Source organism: Propithecus coquereli, unplaced genomic scaffold, assembly GCF_000956105.1.
Source record: "Propithecus coquereli isolate 6110/MARCELLA unplaced genomic scaffold, Pcoq_1.0 Scaffold240, whole genome shotgun sequence".
In the NCBI taxonomy this organism is placed as follows: Eukaryota; Metazoa; Chordata; class Mammalia; order Primates; family Indriidae; genus Propithecus; species Propithecus coquereli.
The window spans coordinates 2,710,022-2,729,900 of NW_012147953.1; the positions used below are offsets into that span (position 1 = coordinate 2,710,022).

General features: G+C 34.7%; 1 non-coding gene across 1 annotated transcript; it reads right to left on the bottom strand.

Annotated features, from left to right (window-relative positions):
* Positions 1-1,889: 1,889 nt before the first annotated feature.
* TRNAA-AGC lies at positions 1,890-1,961 on the bottom strand. The gene has a single exon. It is a non-coding gene; the product is annotated as a tRNA-Ala (tRNA).
* Between the last annotated feature and the right edge of the window lie 17,918 nt (positions 1,962-19,879).

Consider the following 19,879-nt stretch of genomic DNA (forward strand, 5'->3'; position numbering starts at 1 on the left):
GTTATGGCAATACCAGTTGTAAAATGTTGACTATAATTTTATCATTCCTCCTGCATTTATTAGTTGTGATTTTCTACAGAAGAAAATCTTTCCCTCATCAAATATATGTCTATCCTGAAATGCATTTCATACAAGAGAGGTAGGATAAATACTTCACTCTTTTTCTTCATTTGTCAGCTTTGAAAATAAAGCTGATAGGCCGGGCGTGCTGGCTCACGCCTGTAATCCTAGCTCTGCGGGAGGCCAAGGCGGGTGGATCGTTTGGGCTCAGGAGTTCGAGACCAGCCTGAGCAAGAGTGAGACACCCCCTCCCCGCCCCCCCGCCCCATCTCTACTAAAAATAGAAAAGAAATTAGTTGGAAAACTAAACATGTATAGAAAAATTAGGCGGGCGTGGTGGCACATGCCTGTAATCCCAGCTACTCAGGAGGCTGAGGCAAAAGGATCTCTTGAGCCCAGGAGTTTGAGGTTGCTGTGAGCTAGGCTGACGCCATGGCACTCTAGCCCGGGCAACAGGGGTGAGATTCTGTCTCAAAAAAAAAAAAAGAAAAGAAAAGAAAGTTGATATTAAAAAGCCTCCCCTAATGCTTGGATATGGGAAAGCTATTGTGTGTGTGTGTGTGTGTGTGTGTGTGTGTTAATTTTACAACCAAGTTCTTTACTAAATTCTCTATTTGTAGTAGTTTTTCCATTTTGAGGGGTGATTTCCAGATATACAAGCCTACCAATACATAGAGATAGCTTTATCCCTTCCTATCAAATACTTAATCTTTTAATTACTTTTTCATGTCTAAATGCTTTGTCCAATACTTCCAGTACAACATTAAGCATTAGTGAAGATAATGGATATCCTTGTCATGAAAAAAAATTTAATGTATTTGATTACAAAATACCTTACAAAGACTTAAATAGGTAAAGACCATAAAGACCTATTAACATTATATATTACAAAGAATTATTTTCCAGAAAAAATAATTTCTAGACATCAGTAAGTTAAAAAAGGACAAGGTTTTTTTTCCTCTCATGTTATGTATTCAAACAATATTCCAGAGTAACTCTGGCCTAGGCAAATCAGCTTTGGTTTTTGGATTGGTTAACACATATAGGTGTTGTGGGATAATTGCTTGTGTTAGAGGCAGTGGAAGTGGTCATCTAGTCAAATGAATTTGTAAAATGAGCCTGACGTCATTTGTTTTGACTGAAATTTTCTTCAACAAGAGATATTTAGATGCTTGGTCTTTCACACTCCCACTACGGTATTTCAGCAAAGCGACAGTAGTTCTAGATTCATTCAACCAGCCAATGTCATCCCTATCGTTCGGTATAGGCTTGGGAGACACCACGTGCTATGACAGACAGCACTGTATTGTTCTTCATGTGCCTATCATCCCACAGTAATAACCGGGGCCGCTGCTTCCATATTTGGTGATTCAAGAAAATGTGAAGTATGGGGCGTAGCTGGAAGCTCAGAAGAAAGAAATCAGTAAAATGTTTTTTTCTATTACACCTCCAGGGTGTTCTTTGCTTCAAGAACTCCAGAATTTTTTTTAAGAAGGAAGCGACAGCGAGAGCAGGAGAGAGAAGGAATGAAGGAGTGAATGAAACTGAGGGTCTGTTATTTTAATCTTTTTTCTGTTTCTCAGGAATACCATAGTATGAAATCCAAAGACAGGCTGAACGATTTGCAAAGATACTAGTTACCTAGCGCCCAGGACATTCCTGATTGTGGCAATGTTCTTGGGGCAGATACCGAATACCACAAAGGCTGTTACAGGTAGGAAGAAAGCTGAAAGAAGTAAGGCACCAGGGAGAAATGGAAGGGGGAAGTGGATCAGCAGAAGTGAAAGGGAGAAGTGCTTTGATAACAAACGCGTCCTCCCAAAACTGCTTGGAGGTGCCGGGGATTGAACCCGGGACCTCGTGCATGCTAAGCACGCGCTCTACCACTGAGCTACACCCCCGCCCGACACGGCGCAACTTTGCATTCCTTTCATGATTTATAATCATTATTGCTTTCCCTCCTTAAGATTTAGTAACTTGCAAAGGAATCAGGAATGCAAATTTCCGAATTTGTGAAACAGCTGAGCTGGGTCCTGCATAAACAGCGTCAGAAAAAAGTAACAAAATGAGATTACAAAGGAAGGAGGCTGAAAGGAGACAATCTGTTGTCTCTCGCTCTTTTTAGCTTCACTTTCTGTCCATTAAAACCGTAAGGCCCCGGCAGGTCAAACAAAGGTGGTAGCGGTGCACCCCGAGTACGGGCAAAGACCATGGTGTTCGGAGGGGAACTAGGGGAAGGGGGGTTATAGGGGGTCCTCGCTCACCGCGCTCCTGTCCCCGCGCCCAGCACCGCCTTTCTTGGAACAAAGACCCTCAAATCATCTGTTTCCAGAAGCCAAGAATGTCCACTGAACGTTTTGTGGTGACGGTAGGGAACGTTCCTGCGAGGCCAAGATGTCATGGATCAATTACAAGGACTAAGTTGAAACACCCGTCAGGTGAGAGCCATCACGTAGGCACCCAGATCCACGTCCGCAGCAGCGTTTACCTCCTACAATACCCTGACGGTACCCTGCTAAGCGGAGCTGGTAGGGGTCGGGTGGGATAGGGTTGCTATTTGAATAAAAGGTGATTAGGTAAAGCAGGGCTGGCTTCTGTTTCTTGGCTACGAATGCATAGGAAACCGGGGAACAATGAATTATTGGTTTCTTGAATGGTTTTGCGGGGAAAGCTTCCCATATTTTAAAATAGAGCTGGCCCGTCACGAATTCACAGCTGTTGACTTCTCAGGCGCCTCTAGTGCAAACTCTTTCTCAAAATCACTAAAAAGTTTTCAATAGTATGTCTTTCATTTTGGGTTTGACTGATGTTTTCTCATGGTTAGGCTCAGGTTATGCATTCCCCATCAGACTACTACGTAGGTAATGTGTGCTTATCTATTTTCAGCCATTTATTTGTGCTTTTTGATTTTGTTTTTTTAAAAAAGTCTTCACCAATTATGATTGACTAGAAGCTTTGATGAAGTTTCCCAATCTCCAACAGTTAATGTCTAGATAATACACTCCTTGTGACATTTCTGATCTCACAAAATGTTGAGGCATTCTTTAGGGGTCACTCAAAACAGAAAAATAAATAAATATTTTCTGGGCTCTAAAGTGATTCAGGAACATCTGGAGCCCAGGCAGTGGTCAGTAGTCAAAGCTATACATGTAGGAGTCCTGCCTAAAATTCCTGGGAGCAGTTGGAAGCAAGAACTGCAGGAAGCCAACCTGGACCAGCAGAGGAGCAGGTTTATCCTGAAGCCAGATACCGACAGAAATACAACTGTGAGGATGAATATTTAATATCAGAGGAGCAGAGAGGTGGAGGAGCTGAGCCTGACACCCTTGTTATAGGCCAAAACCTGTAGTGAGACAGAAGTGGTTCAGGGTCAACTTTGTCCCCTAGCTCATGGCAGAAGTAGAAATATGTTCTCTCTGAAACAAAACTTCCCCCATTTAGGTCTGTAGAACTCCCTTATATTAAGATCACACAATAAGGTCAATAATAAAGATTACTACAGGCACAAGAAGGTAAACTACTGTACTTGAGAGTCTCAACAGATACAAAAAATGGTGACCTTGAGTCTCAAAGAACTGCAGATGTTGAATTTTAAGACACAAAATATATAGTAGCTACGTAGGACATATCTCAATAAATTAAGGCTGTGATTACAAACAGAAGTATGCAAGAAGAATTAGTAAAATTATATAAAAAATTTAGATTAAGAAATGAATTTCGGCTGGGCACGGTGACTCATGCCTGTAATCCTAGCACTCTGGGAGGCCGAGGCCGGCAGATTGTTTGAGCTCAGGAGTGCGAGACCCCGTCTCTACTAAAAAAAAAAAAAAAAATAGAAAGAAATTAGCTGGACAATTAAAGATATATAGAAAAAATTAGCCAGGCATGGTGGCGCATGCCTGTAGTCCCAGCTACTCGGGAGGCTGAAGCAGAAGGATTGCTTGAGCCCAGGAGTGTGAGGTTGCTGTGAGCTACGCTGGCGCCATGGCACTCTAGCCCCGGCAACAGAGTGAGACTTTGTCTCAAAAAAAAAAAAAAAAAAAGAATTTCAAGAAATAAAGATATAATAGTTGAAATTTAAAGTCTTAATAGATGAGGATAAAATGTATATTAGCTACAGATGAAGAAAAATTACTATGCTGAGAGATAAAGCCAAAGCATTAATCTAGAATACAGCAAAAATAGTTAAGAACATGGAACATATGAAGCAAGCTGAGATACATAAATATCACCCCAAACTATCTGTATTTCCTCCCATCAGGAGATGGGATATAATCTATTCCCCTCCCCTTGAAATGTGGGCTGCCCTTGTGATCTGCTTCAACCAATGGAACCCAGCAGAAGTGGTGGTGTGCTACTTTTAAGTGCAGGTCTTAAGAGACCTTGCAGTTTCAGTTATCACCTTCTTGGAACCGTATCACTGTGTAAGAAAGCTGGGCAATCCTGCTTGGGAGATTGCATGGAGGAAAACTGATGAACCCCCCAAAATAGCCCCTGCCAACTGTCACACATGTGATTAAGGCCATCTAAGAGCAGTGAGTCTCAGCTGACTTGTCAAGTCACCACAAAAAAATTAGGAAACCCAGCTGATGCCACAAGGAGAAGAGATGATACATTTTAGCTGAGCTTCGTGTTGTTTTAAGCCATTGAGTTTGGGGGTACTTTATTACACAGCCATAGAAAACTGATTTTAGAAACTTAATAAAAAAAGAAGTTTCTATGAGAAATTCTGAAGTATATATGATTACAGCCCAGGAATATAAACAGAGCAAAAGTGTAGGTGAGGTAATATTGAAAGATAAAATAGCTAGAAAATTTTCAGAACTGGAGAGAAAAATTTAATCCATAGATTCAGAAAGCAAAGTATATCTCAAGCAAGTTAAAGAAAAACGACTATAACCACACACCTCATACTAAAACTGTGTTACACCAAACGTAAGAGAAAGTCCAAAACCAGTCAGAAAGAATGGATAGATCTTCCGCAAAGAAAGAACAATTTGAATGTTAACAAGCACCTTAATTTTCATGATAATATCAAGGAAAGAATGAAATATACTTTGGAAGTATTAAAATAAAATAATTATCTGGAATTGTGTACTCATCCAACTAACCTTTAAAAATGAGGGTTTTTAAAACATTGAAAAGCAAAGACAGGGAATTGGCAACCAAGATTTGCACCAAAAAAAGTTCTTATAGTATTGTATTATTAAATATTCCAAACTTACATAAAGTTAGAGAAACTAGTGTAATGAATCTCCATGTACACATCAACCAAGTTCATCAACAATGAGCACTTACCATTCTATTTCATTCATTCCTCCTTTTTTTGGCCGAAATACTTTAAGCAACTTCCAAGTGTCATGTGGTTTGATATTTAAATATTTCAGAATCTATCTAATAGAAAAGGACATTTAAAAAACTTAATAATTTCTAAAATATTGAACTGAAATTCTTAATATTATCTAATACCTAGTCCATGTTCAATTTTCGCATTTATGTAAAAATGCCTTTTTATAGTTGATTTGTTTGATTTATAATCCATAAAAGGTCCACACATTGCTTTTGGTTGATAAATCTTTTAAAACTCTTGATATATAACATTACCTGTTTACTTTTTTAATGCTATTTATTTGTTTATGTAACTGGATAATTTGTCCTATAAAATTTTTTGTGTTCTAAGTTTGGCTGATTTTATCATTGTTATATCCCCCATAAATCCTGTAAACTTATAGACACTGAAGTGTTGTTAGATTCACATTAAATTATTTTAGGCTAGAATACATAATAAATGTTACTATCTATTTCCTATAGTATCATATCAGGTGGCATATAGTTTAGGTTTTTCCACTTTAATTATACTGATTGTTCAGTGAGTTCAAATATTTTCAGCTAATTCATCCCTTTGCCTTTTACCTGATGATTTTTGCAACCATTATCATTGCCTATATCCATTATGCAGTAAGGATTATAAAAGTATGGTTGTCTTAGTCTTTTTTGTGCTGCTATTACAGAATACCACAAACTAGGTAATTTTAAACAATATAAATTTATTTCTCATGCTTTTAGAGGCTGGGAAGTTCAAGATCAGGGCAGCAATAGCAACAACAAAACCTGTGGAGGAAAAAGAGTCTGATTTCTAGAGTTACTATAGTATAATATTTGAAATGTCAAATTTTAAACAAAAAAATTATCAGGCATATGAAGAAGCAAGAAACTATGGCCTGTCTACAAGAAAAACAAATTTATAGAACCTGTTCTTGAGGAAGCCCAGATATGCTAGGGAAAGACTTTAAATCAATTATCTTAAATATGCTCAACAAACTAAAGGAAACCAAGAGAACAATGTCCCACCAAATAGAGAATTAATAGAGAATATAAATAAATAACAGAGACTATTAAAAAGAATTAAAATGAAATTCTGGAACCAAAAAGTATAATATGTGAAATAAAAAATTTATGAGAGATTAAGCAGGAGATTTGAGCAGACAGAAGAAAAAAATCAACAAACTCAAGGATAACTCAATTGAGATTATCCCCTCTGAGGAACAGAAAAAAAAATAGAAGAAAAATGCACAAAGCCTAATAGACCTGTGGGACAGCATTACATGTACCAACACATACATAATGAAAATCTCACAAGGAGACATGAGAGAAAGAAAGCGGAGGAAGAATATTTGAAGAAATAATGGTTGAAAACTTCCTAAATTTGACAAAATATGTGAATCTACACATGCAAGAAGGTCAATGAACTCCAAGTTGCATAAACTCAAAGATATCCACACTGAGACATAACAAATCAAACTGTCAAAACCTAAAAACAAAAAGAAAAAGAATCTTAAAAGCAGCAAGGAGGTAGTGACTACTTATGTGCAATGGAATCTCAGTAAGATTAATAGCCAATTTCTTATCAGAAACCATGGAGTCAAGAACACAGTAGAATGACATATTTTAAGTGCTGGAAAAAATAAAAAGAAACACCTACCAGCCAAGAATTTATATCCATCAACACTATGTTTCAAAAATGAAGAAGAAATCAAGACATTCTCAGATAAACAAAAGTAGAGAAAGTTTGAAAATAGAACTGACCTGAAAGAAATGTTAAAGGGAGTCCTTCAGGCTGAAATGAAAAGACACTAGACAGAAACTCAAAGCCATATCAAGAAGTAAAGAAAACTAGTGAAGGTAACTACATAGGTAAATATAAAAGCTAGCATTGTTGCATTTTTTTTTTTTGGTTTAAAACTCCAGGTTTTCTTTATATGTGATATAAAGGACAAATGCATAAAACAATAATTATAAAATCTATGTTAATGGACACAACATATAAAGATAGAATTTACCATAAAGGAGACAGAGCTGTATAGAACCATAGTTTTTTTTTATAGTATTGAAGTTAAGTTGGTATTTTTTCAAACTAGATTGTTACAGATTTAAGGTGCTAACTGTAATCACCATTAAGAAAATTATTAAAATGTACAGAAATGAAAATGGGAAAAGACTCAAAACAGTACATTAAAACCAAAAATCAATATAACACAAAGGAAGGAAGCAATGGAAGAACTGAGGGAGAAAGAAGACACAAGACAAATTGAAAACAGATATCAAAATGACAGAAGTCCTTCCTTATCAGTAATTACTTTAAATGTAATTACAATTCCAATTAAAAGGAGAGAGGAGAAAATTGGATTTTTAAAAAACACGATTCAACTATATGCTATGTACAAGAGACTCACTTTAGATCCAGAGACCCGAAGAGATTGAAAATGAAAGAATGAAAAAAGATATTGCATGCAAACAGTAACAAAAAGAGAGCAGGAATAGCTTTAGTATAACAGAAAAAATAGACTTCAATTAAAAAGCTGTTATGAAACAAAGAAGGATATTATATAATGATTAAAAGGGCCAATTTACTAAAAGGATTGAACAATTATAAACATATATGCACCAAATATCAGAGATCCAGATTATACCAAGCCAACACTGATAGAATAAGGGAGAAATAGGCAATACAACTAAACAGATGAATAAGGAAATAGAGTACTTGAATAATACTACATATCATCTAGACCTAACAGAAACACATAGGGCACTTTCATACAACAACAGCAGAATATACATTCTTCTCAAGTGCACATGTAACATTCTACATCAATCAACCATATGTTAGGTTACGAAACAAGTCGGAATAAATTTTAAGTATCATACAAGGCATATTTTCCAACCACAATAGAATGAAACTAGAAATCAATAACAAAACAAAAACAAAAATTCACAAATATGTGGATTTTAAATAAAACACTTTTAAATATCCAATGGGATAAAGAAGAAAACACAAGGGAAATGGGACAATAATTGGGTTAAAAAAATCCAAAACACAAAATGCCAAAACATATGAGATGCAGCAAAAGCAGTGTTCAGAGGAAAACTGATAGCCGTAAATGCCTATATCAAGAAAGAAGAAAGATCTTGAATCAATAACCTAACTTTACATCATAAGCAACTAGAAAAATTAAACAACCTAGCACAAAGAAAACAGAAAGAAGGAAATAATAAAGATTAGAGCTAAATGAAATAAAGAATATAAAAATAGTAGAGAGAATGAAACCAAAAGTTACTTTTTTGAAGAGATCAACGAAATTGATGAATCTTTAGCTAGAGTGACTAAGAAAAAAAGAGAAGACTCAAATTATTAAAATCAGAAATGAAAGTGGGGATATTACTGCTGACCTTACAGAAATAAAAAGGATTATAAGAGAAAACTATGAAAAATTGTACACCAATAAATTAGGTAACCTAAATGACATGGACAAATTCCTAGAAACACAACCTACCAAGACAGAATCATGAAGAAATAAAAACATCTGTACAAACCTAGAGATTAGAACCTTTGTACATTGCTGATGGGAATGTAAAATGGTATAGCAACTGTGGAAAACAGTTTAGTAGCTCCTCAATAAGTTAAACATAGAATAAATAGCCATCATATGAACCAGAAATTCCATTCCTGCGTATATCCCCAAAAGAATTGAAAACATGGTTTAAACAAAAACTTATACATGAATATTTATAGCAGTACTGTTTACAATAGCTAAAAGGTGAAAACAATGCAAATGTCCATCAAATGATGAATGGTTAAACAAGATATGGTTAAACAAGATATCCATACAGTGGACTATTATTCAGCCATAAAAAAGAATGAAATACTAATACATGCTACAACAAGGATGAACCTTGAATACAGTATGCTAAGTGACAGTAGTCAGACACAAAAGATAACATACTGTATGATTTCATTTATATGAAATATCCAAAATAGGCAAATCGATAGAGACAGAAGGTGGATTAGTGGCTTCCAAGGGCTGGGAAGAGATGGTGTTGCCGAGTGACTGCTTAATGTGTATGAGGTGTCCTTTTAGGGTGATGAAAATATTCTGAAGCTAGATAGTGAAGATGATTGTACAACATTGTGAATGTACTAAATGCCACTGAGTTATATACTTTAAGTAATTAAAAATGTGATTTTTATGTTATATGAGTTTTACTGTGATGTGTGTCTAAGAGAAATAACGACAGGGACAAAAGTTAAAAAAAAAAAGAAAAAAGTCCAAATATATCAATAGTCATTATGAGAGATGAATTAAACAATTTAAAGGACACTTCAATTGTATATAACAACAAGACTTATATTATTTAGAGGAGTTATGACTAAGGATACAGAGAGGATAAAAATAAAAGAATGATCAAGTTTGCATGAAGTAAATGTTAACCAAAATATAGCTGGGGTTGCTATTTTTATATCAGATGAAATAAACTGTAAGACGAAAAATCATTATACGATAATAAAAGACAGCTCACTACTAAGACAAAAATATAAGCATATATGCATCTGATAAAATAGCCTCAACATATACAAAGCAAAATTTCATAGAACTACTTGGAGAAATTAATGAATCACCATCATAGTGGAAAATTTCAACACTACTATTAGTCAATGCCACTTCAAATTGGAAAAAAAAAAAAGCAAGTATTAAGAAAATTTGAAGCACACCATAATCTAATTTGACATAATGGACCTCTGTAAATTTTTGTTTGCAATATTATTTAATAAGGTTTGTGTGTGTGTGTGTGTGTTTTGTTTTTGTGTTTTGAGAAAGGGTCTGGCTCTGTTGTCCTGGCTAGAGTGCAGTGGTGTCATCACAGCTCACTGCAGCCTCAAACTCCTGGGCTCAAGCCATCCTCCTGCCTTGGCCTCCTGAGTAGCTGGGACTACAGGTGGGTGCCACCATGCCCAGCTAATTTTTAAAATATTTTTGTAGAGACAGGGGTCTTGCTGTTTTGCCTGGGTTGATGTCAAACTCTTGGCCTCAAGCAATCCTCTCACCTTGGCCTCCCAAAGTGCTAGGATTACAGGTGTGAGCCACCCGACTCGGCCTAGACTGTTTTTTAGAGTAGTTTTAGGTTCACAGAAAAATTGAACAGAAAGTAGAGTTTCTGTATACCCCCTCCCTGTCCCACGCACAACACCCTTCATTATCAACATCCCACCAGAGCAATGCATATGTTACAATAGATGAACCTGCATTGACAGGTTATTGTCAACCAAAGCCCATAGTTTACACTAGGGTTCACTCTTGGAATTGTACATTCTATGAGTTTTGACAAATGCATAATGACATATATCCACCATTATAGCATCATAAGGAATAATTTTACAGCCCCCTCCAAATCCTCTGTGCTTTGTTTATTCATCTCTTTCTTCTTCCTATCCTTGGCAATCACTGATCTTTTCACTGTCTCCATAGTTTTGCCTTTCCAGAATGTCACATAGTTGGAATCATATGCTATGTAACCTTTTCGGATTGCCTTCTTTCTCTTAATAGTATGCATAAGTTTCCTCTACATCTTTTCGTGGCTTGATAGCTCATTTCTTTTTTTTTTTCCTACTCTTAATTCTATTCAGTATCTGTAAAAGTATTTTACACACAAAATTATACAGAAGAGTTGGAACTATTTAATAACAAAATTATTACAATTTAAACTAAAAAAAACTTTAGTAAACTTTTAAAACGTAGAGAGATTTATGATTTCAAAGAAAGTTTTAATATTTCTGGGCTTAGAATGGTGTGACTTTCTGAGAATTAGAATAATGGATTTGGCAACAGGTAGTTTAAAAATGCTATAATGGTTTAGTTTACAGCCAAAAGCATTAATAGATACAACACGGTATATTGTTTCTGAGCCCTAATTATAACACTTAAGTTCCCAATTTTTATTTTCTAGGGGTGCCCTCTTATCCCCAAGTTATCAAAGAGAATACATTTTAATTCACATACATTTAAAAAGAAATGAGTAAAGACAGTGTGTCTCAGTCTTAAAGAGACAGTTAACAAGAAAATATTTATTTCAGACTGCTAGTGGAGAATCTGCCAAATAATATTTTATATATTCTCTTGTCTCTGCTTACCTTGGGGACAGAGATTGCGTATCATTATCATCATCATTATTTTATTTGTATAAATGTATGGGGTATAAGTGTAATTTTGTCACATGGATGTATTTCGTAGTGGTGAAGTCAGGGCTTTGAATGTATCCTTCAACAGAATAAGGTACATTGTACTTATGAAGTAATTTCTCATCATCCACCCTCCACCTACCCCACTTTTCTGAGTCTCCAGTGTCTATTATTCCACACTTTATGTCCATCTGTACCCATTATTTAGCTCCCACTTACAAATGAGAACATGTGTTATTTATCTCTCTGTGTCTGATTTGTTTCACTTAAGATAATGGCATCCAGTTCATTTATGTTGCTGCCAAAAAGACGTGATTTCCTTCTTTTTATGGTTGAATAGTATTCCATTGTGTATATATACCACATTTTCTTTATCCACTCATCCATTAATGAATACTTAGGTTTATTGCATATTTTTGCTATTATGAATTGTGCTGTGATAAACATATGAGTGCAGGCATCTTTTTGATATAATGATTTCTTTTCGTTTGAATAGATACCCAGTACTGGGATTGCTGGATCAAATGGTAGTTCTATTTTTATTTCTTTGAGAGATCTCCTTACTATTTTCCACAGAGGTTGTACTAAATTACATTCCCACCAACCAACAATATATGACTTCCCTTTTCTCTGCATCCTCACCAACATCTGTTTTTTGTGTTTTTTTTGTCTTTTTAGCAATAGACATTCTAACTGGTGTAAGATGATATTTCACTGTGATTTTAATTTGCATTTCTTTGATGATTAGTCATGTTGAGCATTTTTTAATATGCTTGTTAACCATTTGTATGTCTTCTTTTGAAAAATGTGTCCTGTGCCCACTTTTTAATGGGATTTTATTATTATTATTGTTCATTATTGTTGTTGAGTTGTTGGAGTTCCTTTTAAATTATGAATATTAATTTCCTATTAGATGTATAATTTTTGAACATTTTCTCCCATTCTGCAAGTTGTCTATCACTCTGTTGATTTATGTTGCTGCGCCAAAGTTTTTGAGTTTGATTAAGTTCCATTTGCCTATTTTTACTTTTGTTGCCTGTGCTTTTGAGGTCTTAGTCATGAATTTTTTTGCCTAGACCAATGTCCAGAACAATTTTCCCTAGGTTTTTTTCTAGTATTCCTATAATTTTAGGTCCTACATTTAAATATTTTATCTATTTTGAGTTGATTTTCATGTATGGTGAGAGATAGGGATCCTGTGTCATTCTTATGCATATGGTAATCCAATTTTTCCAGAACCATTTATTGAAAAGGGTGTTCTTTCTCCAGTGTATATTCTTGTTGACTTTGTCAAAGATCAATTGGCTATAAATATGGGTTTATTTCTGGTTTCTCTATTCTGTTTCATTGATCTATGTGTCTATTTTTATGCCAGCAAGTAGTACCGTGCTGCTTTGGTTAGTATGGCCTCGTAGTATAATTTGAAGTCAGGTAGTATGATGCTGCCAGCTTTTTTTGTTTTCTGTTTTTGCTTAGGATTGCTGTGACTGTTTGGGCTCTTTTTCAGTTCCAAATGAATTTTAAAGTTGTTTTTTTCTAATTCTGTGAAACATGATGTTGGTCTTTTGACAGGGATTGCATTGAACCTGTAGCTTCTTTCTTTTTAGCACTAAACAATATTCCATTGTCTGAATGTACCACAGTTTATTTATCTATTCACCTACTAAAGGACATCTTGGTTGTTTCCATGTTTTGGCAGTTATGAATAAAGCTCCTATAAACATCTGTGTGCAAGTTCTTGGGTAGATATAAATTTTCAACTCATTTGGGTGAATACTAAGGAGATGAATTGCATGGTAAGAGTATGTTTAGTTTTATAAGAAACTACTAAGCTATCTTCCAAAGTGACTGTACCATTTTGCATTCCCACCAACAAATGATGAGCGTTCCTATTGTTCTACATCCTCATCAGCATTTGGTGTAGTCAGTGTATTGGATTTTGGCCATTCTAATACGTGTGTAATGGTATCTTACTGTTGTCTTAATTTTTGATTCTCTAGTGACATATGATGTTGAGCATCTATTCATAAACTTAATTGCCATCTGTACATCTTCTTTGTTGAAATGTCCAGGTATTTTGCCTACATTTTAACTAAGTTGTTTTCTTATTGTTGAGTTTTTAAGAGTTCTTTGTATATTTTGGACAACAGACTTCTATCAGATATAGATTTTGAAAATATTTTGTCCCAGCATGGCTTTTCTTTATTTCCTTCACAGTGTATTTCATGTAGAAGTTTTTAATTTTAATGAAATCCAACTTAATTGATTTTTTTTCAAAGATTTTGCTTTTGACATTGTATTTAAAAATTAATTGCCAATTGTCAATATCACTTAGATTTTCTCTTATATGCTATAAGTTCTATAGTTTTGTGTTCTACATTTAGGTCTATGATCATTTGGGGTTAAATTTTATGAAAGGTATAAAGTTGGTGTCTAGAATTTTTTTTTTTGGCATATGCATGTTCAATTGTTCCATTAAAACTTAGTAATTATATCCTTTCTCAATTGAATTGCCTTGGTTCTTTTGTGTGGGTCTATTTCTGGGTACTCTCTTTGCATTGATCTATTTTTATATTCTCTTGACAATACCACACCATCTTGATTACTGTAACTTTGAAGTTGGGTAATGTCAGTCCTTCACCATTGCTCTTCTTTTGCAATGTCTTGGCTATTTTGGGTCTTTTGCCTGTTCACATAACTTTAGAGTCTTTTTGTTGGTGTCCACAAAGTATCTCACTGGAGTTTTGGTTGGAATTATGCTGAATCTATAGATCAAGTGGGAAGAATTGATACCTTGACAATATTGAATTTTCCTTTCCATAAACACGAAATATCCCTCCACTTATTTTGATTCTCTTTGATCTAAAGAGTTTTGTAGCTTTCCTCACATAGATCTCATTTGTACATATCTGGTTAGAAGATTTATATCTAAGTATTCTTTTTCTTTTTTTAATTTTCCCTTTCTTTCTCCCTTCTTCCCTTCCATGCTCTCTCCTTCTGTTCATTCATTCATTCATTCCTTCCTTTCTCCCTTCCTTCAGTGCTAATATAAATGATGTTAAGTTCTTAATTTCAAATCCTAAATGCTCAGGAATTTTTTTTTTTTTTTTTTTTTGAGACAGAGTCTCACTCTGTTGCTGGGGCTAGAGTGCCGTTGCATCAGCCTAGCTCACAGCAACCTCAAACTCCTGGGCTCAAGCAATCCTACAGCCCCAGCCTCCTGAGTAGCTGGGGCTACAAGCATGCGCCACCATGCCCAGCTAATTTTTTTCCTATATATATTTTTAGTTGTCCAGCTAATTTTTTTCTATTTTTCAATAGAGACGGGGTCTCACTCTTGCTCAGGCTGGTCTTCAACTCCTGAGCTCAAACAATCCACCCACCTTGGCCTGCCAGAGTGCTAGGATTACAGGCGTGAGCCACCATGCCTGGCCTAATACATAGAAAAGGAAATGACTTTTGTATATTAACCTTGTATCCTGAAACCTTGCTATAATTACTTAAGTTCCAGGAATTTATTTTGTCAATTCTTTGAAATTTTTAACATAGATAATACGTCATCTACAAAAAAAGAGACAGTTTTATTTCTTCCTTCCTGATCTATATAATTTTTGCTTCCTTTTCTTGTTTTATTGCATTAGCTAGAACTTCCAGTATGATGCTGAATAGAAGTGATGAGAGCGGACATCTTCACCTTGTTCCTCCTTTTAGGGGGAAAATATCTGGTTTCCCACCATTAAGTTTAAAGTTAGTTATAGGGTTTTTGTAGATTTTTAAAAAATTAAGTTGTGGAAGTTCCCCTCTATTCTTAGTTTGCTAAGAGTTTTTGTTATGAATGGTTGTTGGATTTTTTCAAATGCTTTTGCTGCATGTATTGATGTGGTTCCGTGATTTTTCTTCTTTATCTAGTTGATGCGATGGATTATATTAATTGCTTTTCAATGTTGAACCAGCCTTGCATAACTGAAATAAATCCCACTTGGTTATGGTGTATAACTCTTTTTAAACATTATTAGATTTAATTTCTAATGTTTTATTGGGGAGATCACATTTATGTTCATAAGAGATATTGGTAGGTAGTTTTCTTTTCTTTTCTTTTTAGCACTCAAACTGGCAGAAGAAAGCAGTTTTCTTTTCTTGTATTGTTATCTGGTTTGGGCATACTATCCTAATAGAATGATTTGGGAAGTGTTTATTCTGCTTTTATTTACTAGAATAGATTGTAGAAGGTTTGTATCATTTCTTCTTTAAATGTGTAGAAGAATTCACTAGTGAATTATTAATTAATTTATTTAATAGATATAGGCCTATTCAGATTGTCTATTTCTTCTTGTGTGAGTTTTGGCAGAATAGATCCATTTCATCAAAGTTATCAAATTTGCAGGCACAGAGTTGTTAATAATCATTTATTATTCTTTTAATGCCCATGTGATCAATAGTGATGGCTACTCTTTCATTTCTGATGTTAGCAATTTGTGTCTTCTCTCTCCTGTGCCCCCTTCTCTCTTTTGATTAACTTGGCTAGGGTTTTATCAATTGTATTGTTTTTCAATGAACCATATTTTGGTTTCATTGATTTTTGTCTACTGTTTTTCTGTTTTCAATTTTATTGGTTTCTGTTCTGATTTTTATTATTTCTTATCTATTGCTTATTTTGCATTTATTTGCTTTTCATTTTCTGATTTCCTAAGATGAAGCTTAGATTATTGATTTTAGGTTTTCCTTCCTTTCTAATATATGCATATAATGCTATAAATTTCCCTCTAAGCATTGCTTTTGCTACACTGCACAAATTTTGATAGGTTGTATTTTCATTTTTATTTAGTTCAAACTATTTAAAAATTTCTCGTAAGGCTGGTTTTTTTTTGATCTTTGAGTTATTTATAAATGTATTGTTTAAACTTCAAGTATTTGGGGTTTTTTTTTCCTGTTTATGGTGTTGATTTCTAGTTTAACTCCATTGAGATCTGACTTTGTATGATTTCTATTCTTTTAAATTTGTTAAGATATATTTTATGAATCAAAAGGTAGTCTATGTTGATGAATGTTTTATGTGAGCTTGTACCCCCATAATATGCTGAAATAAAAAAAAAAGAATGTGTATTCTTCTGTGATCGAATGAAATATTCTGTTAGCTGATTAATGTTGCTGTTCAGCTCAACTGTATCCTGACTGATTTTCTGCCTACTAGATCTGTCCATTACTGATAAAGAGGTGTTTAAGTCTCCAACTATAAGAGAGGATTCATCTATTTTTCTATGCAGTTCTATCAGTTTTTGCCTCACATATTTTGATGCTCTCTTGTTAGGCACATACATATTTTTTTTTATTCCCGGGTATTGTGAGGGTACAAACATTATAGTTACACTTTATGTCTTTGCCTCACCCAAGTGCGGGTTAAAGGCATGCCCTTCCTTCCTTTTAGTGCTCTCCATGTCCTTTAGTTGTAGATTTGCCCCTCCATCCCCCTAATCCCTAGAGAGTATTTCAGGCACATACATATTAAGGATTGCTATGTCTTCTTAGAGAATTGACCTTTTATCATTATGTCATATCCATCTTTATTCATGCTAATTTTCCTTGCCTTGAAATCTGCTTTGTCTCAAATTAATATAGCTATTCAAACTTTCTTATGATTAGTATTCACATAATTTCTCTCTTTCCATTCCTTTGCTGTTAATCTATTTGTGTCTGTATGTTAAAATGGGCTTCTTACAGACAACGTAGAGCTGAGTCTTGTTTTTTTTAATCCATTCTGACAATCTCATGTCTTTTACTTGGTGTATTTGGACCATTCCCATTTAAAGTGAATATTGGTAAAGTTAGATTAATAGCTCACATATTTGCAACTGTTTTCTATTTACTGTATTTGTTTTGTGTTACTTTTCTTATCTTCTCTTTTTCTGCCTTCTCTTGTTTTCCTTGCATATTTTATATGATTGGATTTACTCTTCTATCTTAGTATATGAACTATACTTCTTTTTTTTAATTTAGTGTCTCTTCTATAGTTTGGACTACACATTTACAATGAATCTAATTTCACTTTCAAATAGTGCTATACCACTTCGTGGATAATGCGAGTATTGTATGACAAAGTATTCTCAATTTCTTTCTCCCATCTCTTCTAACATTGCTGTCATTCATTTCACTTATGCATAAGCTATAATCACTGAGTACATGGTTTTTGTTATTATTTTGTGAGACAAATTGAGATTAAGAAAAACAAAGTATTTTATGTTAACTTCACTTATTCCTTCTCTAACTCTTTTCCTTTCTTTATGTAGATCTCAGTTTCTAACCTACATTATTTTCCTTCTCTCTGAAGAATTTTTTTTTTTTAGAAATAGGATCTTGCTATGTTGCCCAGCCTGGACTCAACCTCCTGGGCTCAAGGAATCCTCCCACCTGGGACTACAGGGTATGCCATGACACCTGGCATGAACAACTTTTATTTGATTTTTTTTCAAGGCACGTGTACTGGTGACAAATTTCCTCAAGTTTTGTTTGAAGAAACATGTATTTCTTTGTCAGTTTTGAAGGATAATTTCACTGGATACAGAATTCTACATAGGTGTTTTCTTTCCTTTCAATACTTTAAATATTTTACTCCACTCTTATTCCTTGCATAGTTTCTGAAGAGAAGCAAAGTCCAATATAATTCTTATCTTTATTACTCTGTGGGTGAGGTGTTCTTATTCTCTGGCTTCTTTCAAGATTTTTCTTTGTCTTATTTTCTGCAGTTTGAATATGATATGCCTAGGTGTCATGTTTTTGGTATTTAGACTGCTTGATGTTCTCTGTGCTTCCCAGATCTGTGGTTTGGTGTCTGTCATTAACTTTGAAAAATTATCAACCATTATTGTGTCAAATATTTCTTTTGTTCATTTCTCTGTTGCTTCTTCTTCTGGTATTCCATTTGTGGATGTTATACGTTTTTTAATTGTTTCACAGATCTTAGTTATCTTGTAGGGTATTTTTTATTCTTTTTTTTTTCTCTTTGCATTTCAGTTTTCGATGTTTCTATTAGCATATCTTTAACTTTACTGATTCTTTCCTTGGCCCTCAGCCATTTCAGTCCATTGATGATTATTATAGGCATTATTCATTTCTTTTATCATTTTTTTTATGTCTAGCATTTCCTTTTGATTTTATTTTTTAGCTTTTTTTTAAATCTCTCTGCTTACATTGTCCATCTGTTCTTCAACGTTGTTTACTTTTTCCTCTAGAGCTCTTAGTATATTAATTATAGTCATTTTAAGAATTTAAAATGATCTGATAGTTTCAAAATATCTGCTATATCTGAGTTTGGTTTTGATGCTTGCTTTGTTGCTTTAGACTATGATTTTCTTTTCTTTTAGCATGGCTTATGATTTTTCTTTTGAAAGCCAGGCATGATATATTGGGTAAAAGAAACTGAAATAGGCCTTTTGTGTGAGTTTGTTATTATCGTTGTTGTTTATCTGGCTAGGAGTTAAGCTGTATTTACTGTTTGCCGGAGCTGTGGGGTCAGAGGCTAAAATTTCCTCTAGTATCCTTGTATTTGTTTTACCTGTTTTAGGTTTTTTCTAGAGACCAATAGGGTAAGACTTGCATTTCTCCTAGTAGTAATCTGTTATTATGCAGAAGCTCTTTTGATGTAGTGGTAAGGTATATGGGGGGAGGAGTTTTCTGTAGTCCTATGATTAGGTCTCAGTCTTTTAGTGAACCTGAGGTGGGTGTTTTTCTTCCCCCATGTTGAAGAATAGAGGGTTCTGGAGTTGGTATTCCCCTTCTTCTAGGTCAGTTAGGCTTTGGTGAAATAGTTTCCCTCTAGGGCAGGTCTTGTTAGGAGAACAGAGAGCTCTGGGAGTATTTATTTCAAAATGGTTGCCTTCTTCTTCTGCCTGCTGGAAGCATCTGGGGATTTTTCTCTCGTCTTCAGTGTGAGAACTTAGTAGAGCTGTTGAAGGTAAAATTCAGGAAATTATGGGGCCTCTTCAGGATAAACCCCCTTAGAGTTTTTAACTCCCTAGCTACTCTATTCTGAGCCTCCAGCAACTCATTAATTACAGTTTAAGTTTTCCTACCTATGTGCTGGTTTCAGCTGCCAACTTCTGCTTATGGGCTTCTGTTGCTGATAAACTATGATTCTCTCTATCTATCTGTCTCTACAGTTTTGGAGGTAGCAGTTTGCCCTGTGAATCCTCAGTTCTCTGATAGATCTAAGAAGAGTTGTTGATTTTTTAATTTGGTTAGCTTTTTTCTTGTTGTAAGGATGGGTGTGGCGACTTTCAGGCTCTTTACATGTCAGTTCTGAAATGGAAAGTC